This window comes from Tupaia chinensis, unplaced genomic scaffold, assembly GCF_000334495.1.
Source record: "Tupaia chinensis unplaced genomic scaffold, TupChi_1.0 Scaffold000532_1, whole genome shotgun sequence".
Classification (NCBI taxonomy): domain Eukaryota; kingdom Metazoa; phylum Chordata; class Mammalia; order Scandentia; family Tupaiidae; genus Tupaia; species Tupaia belangeri.
Window position 1 is genome coordinate 2,685,418 of NW_006160045.1, and position 6,840 is coordinate 2,692,257.

A 6,840-nucleotide genomic window follows, 5' to 3' on the forward strand; every position below is an offset into this window, starting at 1 on the left:
GAAAGAGATGGGGCTATCTGCTTTCAGAATGGAAAATATTGGCACCCGACAAAATGGGCCAGACTAGAATTACGTAGTTAACAAGCCTGAATCTCGGTTGCCTCAAAAGGATGATATTCTAAGCATGCACTCTTGCTGTTAATTTAGTCTGTTGCAGAAAAGAGGTCTGTGGTGACAAAATAAGAGGTAACAAAAATCTATTCTAGGGGTGGCCTGGGTGACATTTTCCCCGTGAGGAGAGGATTGGGAATCAGCTTAATTAGGTCTTCAGGGTGTTTCAGTCATTCCTAAAACTAGGAAAGGTGGAAGTCAGAGTTCTGCAGAGATAGAGTGGCAAAAGGTCTGTGTGTGAGACAGCTAGGCCAACTTCAAATAGCCTCCAGGGGCGGCAACTTAGAACCATGGTTGGTGGTCTGAGAGGAGGAGTACAGCTTCAGTACAAGAACAGTTGGTGAGAACAGACCCACTTTGGGGGAAAGCTGGCCATAGAAGCAGACAGAGGAATTCTTTCGGGGAGCAGGGTTTCTGAGAGCCAAGCAGGAAACACACACACACACCACCACCTTCACCTCTGTTAAAGGGATAGGTGTATGGGTAGTGGGGATAGAAAACGACACAGAGGTAAAACACAAGGTTCTGCAAGGCTGACCCCCATGGGAGGGGTCTAGATTTTATCCAGAGACCTGAGTACTCTGGGCATGCACATGCCCATGACCCAGGCTGGCTGAGGCTGGGGTGGATCACGGCATCAAGACTCTTTGGGAGTAGTTCTTTCTCTCAGAAAAATAAACTGAAAAAGAGAGAGAGAGAGAGATAAGGGGCATTATAAGGATAAGTGATTCTAATTCATGAGATAATTGAAAGGGATAAAGATAAAGCCAAGATTTATATTAGATTACTAAAGGACCATTGAATTCACTAGACATCCGAAAGCCTTGAGTTTTTGTGCCACTGGGCTAAGGGGAGTTCTACCTTTTATACTCCAAATTCCAAATATGTATTTTTAATTTATTTTTAGGGGTTCAGAGGCTCAGATTTCTGTCCCAGGTTTTTTTGTTTGTTTGTTTTTTGTTTTTTGTTTTTTTAATAACTACAGACACACCCTTTTCATCCTTGCAACATTCTTCTGAAGTCATCAGGGAGGTGGGATTTTCAGAACACTCAGGCTGATAAAAAAACGGTCTTGGGATGGAGGCATGCTGAGGGGCACTGCATGATGGAATAGGTGCAGGTCATCAGACAGCATCAATCAAGAAACAGGCAGCCCCTCTTTTAAGCACTTTATAGATTGGAGACCTGCACTTAGGATATGCAGCGAGCTTTCTGCCTGCTGATGTAATTGCCTTTGTACAGAAAAAGACTAATGGTTTCTCAGGATGAGGACACTGTAGGAAGATGTGAGATGCCCGTTTGTGGCTAATTGAAAATTAATAAGGTTTTAGTGCCATTTGCCAAGTGTCAAATCACGAATGGGTGATTTCTAAGTGTAACTACATCAGTGCTTAGATTTCACTTCAATTCTCCAGGGGGAAATGTGTGATTATGGACAGCCGTTGCTTTCACGACTTAGAGAAATCCCAGAGGGCTCCAAAATATGAGGACTAAGAATATTCTGTGTTTCCTTCTCTGTTTAACACTACAATTGGCCCTTGATATTCCTATATTTGGCTAGTTAACAAGTGTCAACTGTTATGAAACAGTCTTCATCAACACATAAGTAGAGCTTGTAATTAGTTTATTTTTTTCTTACCTTAGTGGATTTAACATTTTTTTAAAAATCATGAAGGGCCAGCTGTATATATTTTTCTTTGTGAAATGTCTGTTCATGTATCATCTCCATTTTTGTATCAGGTTTTGAGCCTTTTCCTGACCATTTTTGAGTCTTTATATAGCAGTGATTTAGCCCTTTACCAGCTAACTATGGTGCAAGTATAATTAGTCTGATAAATCGGCTTCCTAATGAATCTACGATATGAGTGATTCACTGTCATGTTGAAACTGTTCTGCTTTCCCATGTTCCCAACTCTGCACTCCAACAAATATAAAAATGTACTCCTGTTCACAGATTCATTTGGAGATTGAATGACTGATCGAAATGGCTCAAGCCTCCCTGAATCTACACTTTTTGCCACCTGAATTTGCAGGTTTTTTCAACTAAAGAACATAAACTTCCCCATTTCATGGCACTGGGCACATCATGTCCTTTGGCTAATGGAATGGGGGCAAAATGACAGTCCACTAGTTCTATGCATAATTCTTTTTAAAGATTTTTTGCCTTAGGGTACATGTACTTGCCAGAGAGACACAGAGACAGTGAGAAGAAAAGTGAGAAATCTCCCCCATACACCAGGGGAAATGACCACACAGTCATACCTTCTCCATTCTCCTTTGGGATTTGGGGCACACACATGCAAGTACCCAGTGTGATTTTTAAGCTGCCAGGTCCAGAATTCGAACTATGGTTGGCCATGTGGGAGTCCAGCATCTCAACCATCATATGACCTGTTGGCTTCCTGTGCATAAATTTTGAGGCTACATGTATTTCCCTTTGCTCCATTATCCGAAGGACATGAACTTCTGACCTGCTAGCCCCAGAAGGATGAAAGAAGATACATGGAACAGAGCTGGACCAACCTATAGCTCCCAGCAGAGCTTAGCCAACCCCACCCGCATGCCCACCCCCAGATGGTCCACAGCTCCCGAGCAAGAGTAAGATAGTTGGTTTAAGCTGTTGAATTTAGGGGTGGTTTGTTAAACAGCTGATCGTTTATTGAGCCCCTATGATATTCCAAACATAGTTTAGGAGCGGGGCATAGAGAGAGAAGCAAAACATAAGTCCTTTCCCTCCAGGAAGGCTCAGATTCACCTGAAGGTTCTGTCACTTCCCAGTGAGATGTGTCTGACTGTGAGAAGAGCACAGAGTCCTGGCCTTCAGATCCCAGCATCAGGCTTGTCTTACTTCATGAGTTCAGCAGCACCGGAGTAGCACAGTGCCAACAGGAAAATCTAGTGAAAGCTATGGGAACTCCGACTGAAGTTTCGGCTTTCGTTCAAATTTTGCTGATTTCTCAAAGAATGCTTTCCTTATTTATCCAAACAAAACAAAGATACTAAGAGAGCTCTTTAAATCTGTGGTTCTCAGAAAGCTGCCTAAGAATTGTGATGGGAAGTGAGTGCTTTAATTTTTTCTGTAAATTCCAAATCCTCGGGGCACCTGAATTTGCATCGTGTGTTCCCCCTTCTCCCTTTGCCCTGCAAAATGATGTTGCTGTAAATCTACAGGCCACTATTTGAGAAAACCTGCTCGAAATGGCAAGCCATTGGGGGAATATTTAAGATGTAATTTGACATAAATTTACATGGTTTCTTATTGGCAAAACTCTTTGGCCGGTTCCTAAACTTCTGCAAGCTTCTTTGTTCCATTTTTCAACAACCTCTCATATTGTTTCCCGATTCCTCCCTCTCGACCCGATTTCCCTGGTCTCTCGATATTGTTCTACACTTTGTAGGTGCTTCATGAATGTTTTTTGAATTAGTCAAAAAACTCTTTATCACCCAGATCCAGACCATGCCTGTTCCTCCTCACCACTGACTTCTGTGAACCCAACCATTGGTCTGATTATGTAAGCTGGCTGCTGTCTAGCTATTAGAAAAGTCATGTTGTCTTTTTTCTATGTTTTTCTATGCAAAAACATGTCATGACTTTTCTGACAACCCTCATTCCTTCAGCTCCATTCTACCTCTAGGCCTTCCCTTCTCTGTTCCCCTGACACGTAGGACTGACAGCGAGTTTCATGCTTCCTGGATCTATAGCCAGTGGGAGGTCAGACCCCACACCAATCTTTTTGCTATTCTTGAGACAGGACTGAACTCCCAGAGCTCTAGTGTATTGTAACACATCTCAAAGGAGGAGGAAGGTGGACAAGACTGAAAACTGGTTTCTTTCGGTAAATAATGACTGGCCGCCTGGAAATAGGCAAAGGCAAAACAAAATCAAATGCCATCCCAGAAGTGTCAACAGTCACAGTGCAGCAGGCATGTTTACAATGCAGACCTAAATCACTTTAGAATTATTGAAGAGTATTTCAGAATATGGAGCCGCTGGCTGTTTAATAGGGATCAATAAATAATTCCAGCTCACAGTGAAATTAAAACTCTGCATTGCCACCTGGAGATTGGTGTCCACATGCTGATTAGAAGCCAGCTACCTGATGTAATTACATTTTTCCCTTGCTTATTTTAAAAAAATTTCACAATATTCCAGAGCACAAGAAATTTTTTTAAGACACATAGGGGAATGAAGAGCAAGTTTAAGAGTTTCTCTTAGACACAGAAAAGGAATCTATTTTATTTCATTCTTATTAAATATGATTCTCTATTTAGTGACCCCTGTGACCCTGAGAGCCTGTTTAGGTGCTACTTAACATTAATTATTACTTAAACTCAATGTTATTTGGGAACAAAGAAAAGGCCATGATAGAGTGGCATCCATTAACCAATAAATAGCAGCCAAAGAATTGTATGTCAATTCAACTGTGGTAGAGCATAAGACAGTTTTAATTCAATCAGGAACACTTCATTTAGAGGAATCTGATGGGAAATTCTTTTTGAAACTAAAAATACTCTTAAACATAGAACCAACTCTTAAATATATAATTACTCTTTGATCATTGTGGCAAACAGAGATTTCATCTGAGGCACAAAAGTACATGTTCTATACCTATCTAAAGGCACATGGAAGTTTGTTCACTTCTTGTATGTAGTAGCTTCATTACACATGGCCAGTCTATTTGCTCTTCTAGCATGGGCCTTCCTGAGCATGGAATTTTTCAGCACCTCTCTCCTGCTAGGAGTAAAGCAGGCATTGTATTTGTTAAACATATACATTTCTGGAGGGAACCCTTGAGTTTATTTACTACAACAGCCAAGGACATACGTCTCACTCTCTGTGGTACCCACAGGTAGCACCAACATGGGTCATCTTTGAAAGGAGTTTAACTGTGGTCAAGGATGACAGGTCCACTGATGGTATCATCTAAGACATTGCCTCAGAGTTCTGAGGAGAGCTATCATCTCCCTATATAAAACATCCCTCAGTGCTTTTGTCAAAAAGGAATCCTAGAACAGGCAGTGTGAGGTGGGGAGGGCAGGAGGAGAGGTAGTACTACCACACCACTGGTGGTCTGGTCTGGGGGAACTGACCAACAGTGTCAGTAAATATCCCCTGAGTTGGATTGGAAGCTTCTTTGGTATATGATTGTGTTGATGCTCTAGCACTAGCACTAGGGTGAAAATTACAGAAATGAGTAAATTTTCTTTAAAAGAGAGATTTTTGCTATCAGGTGTGCACACTTGCCAGAGAGACCGTGAGAAATCACCTCCCAGAGGGATGGCCACACCACAATCTCTTCTCTTCCATTCTTCTCTTGGGATCTTGGGCACACGTAAACATATGCCTGGTGTGGGGTTTAAGCCGCCGGGTCCAGGACTTCAAACCGTGGTTGACTATATGGGAGTCCAGTGATGTGACCATTATGCCATCTGCTGGTCCCAAGTTAATGATTCTGAAAGGAACTATTTTGTTCTATCTGCACTTACTACACCTTTGAAAATAAAGGCATTTTAAGATATTTACTTTTAAAATTTTGTCTTTCATAAGAGAGAGACAGAGAGAAGAACAGAGAGTCTGATACCCCTCAGCAGGGTTATCATGCCACAATCTACCCCCAGCCTCAGCCAGCCCAGATGTCAGAGACATGCTTGTATACAGGGAAACTTCCAGACACAAACCTGGGGCCATCCCATGTGGGTCCAGCATCACAGAGCACTTTGTTCCTGTTGCGCCACTTTGCTGCTGGCTTCAAAAACTTTCTGAGAATACAAAACCAAAAGAACTAGAATGGAGTGGGTCTTTAATTTTTTATTTCAAATGACCTCAATAATGTAATTCATGCCTTCAGTATACATTTGATTACCTACTAGGAGCCTATAAATCTTTCATAATCTCTGCCTTTATGAAGCTCACATCCTAGTCAAGAATAGACTCAAATGTTTCAGTGCCATGCGGGGTCATACAGCGGTAACAGCTACACAGTAATGCAAGCACATGCTAGAGACGCTTAGGCTTGCCTGGCACAATCGCAGAAATTGTACAAAGACAGAAAGAGCTGATACAGACCTTGGTATAGTGGGCGTGTGGTGCCCTGTCTCTACTGCTCAGATACATTCTACTATTTCTATCACCTATTCCTAGTATCTGTGTTTCTGCTTCTGACGTGTCACCCTTTTGGTTCTTTTTTTTTTTTTGGAGAGGTTTTCACTGTAGGGCGCGTGCGCTCGCCAGACAGACAAAGAGAGACAGAGAGATAGAAAGTGAGAAATCACCCCCCAGGGGGGATGGCCACGCCGCAATCCCTTCTCCTCCATTCTCTTCTCGGGATCTTGGGCACGCACGCACACGCGCCAAGCGTGAGTTTAAGCCACTGGGTCCGGGACTCAAACTGCGGTCGACTACATGGGAGTCCAGTGACATAGCCATTACGCTAACTGCTGGTCCCATCCTTTTGGTTCTTTTTCAGAGCACAATCCTTAGGCTACTAGAACTGACATCCAGAGAACTGCAAGTGCCTGGAATTTTAAGTGTTTCTCTTCCATACCTCCGGAGTAGCCCTTGGCTGATGACTGAGAGAAGATGAGTATGAAAGTCCAGATCCTTGTCTCAGGGTGGGGCAGCTCCAAGCCATCACTTATACTCCAGAATCCCTTGAAGGATCAGACTGAAGCCATCCTCCATGAATCTTTACCTGGAAAGTCACCTTTCCTTGGCTCTTTTCTTTCCCT

General features: G+C 42.6%; 1 long non-coding RNA gene across 1 annotated transcript in view; it reads right to left on the minus strand.

Moving 5' to 3' along the window:
* Positions 1-4,771: 4,771 nt before the first annotated feature.
* LOC102469915 (uncharacterized) overlaps positions 4,772-6,840 on the minus strand; it is a 5,943-nt gene continuing 3,874 nt past the window's right edge. Inside the window, exons 2-3 of the long non-coding RNA XR_335782.1 lie at positions 5,791-5,871; positions 4,772-4,843 (exon numbers count right to left, since the gene is read on the minus strand). This is a non-coding gene — a long non-coding RNA (uncharacterized LOC102469915). The remainder of the gene's footprint in view (positions 4,844-5,790; positions 5,872-6,840) is intronic.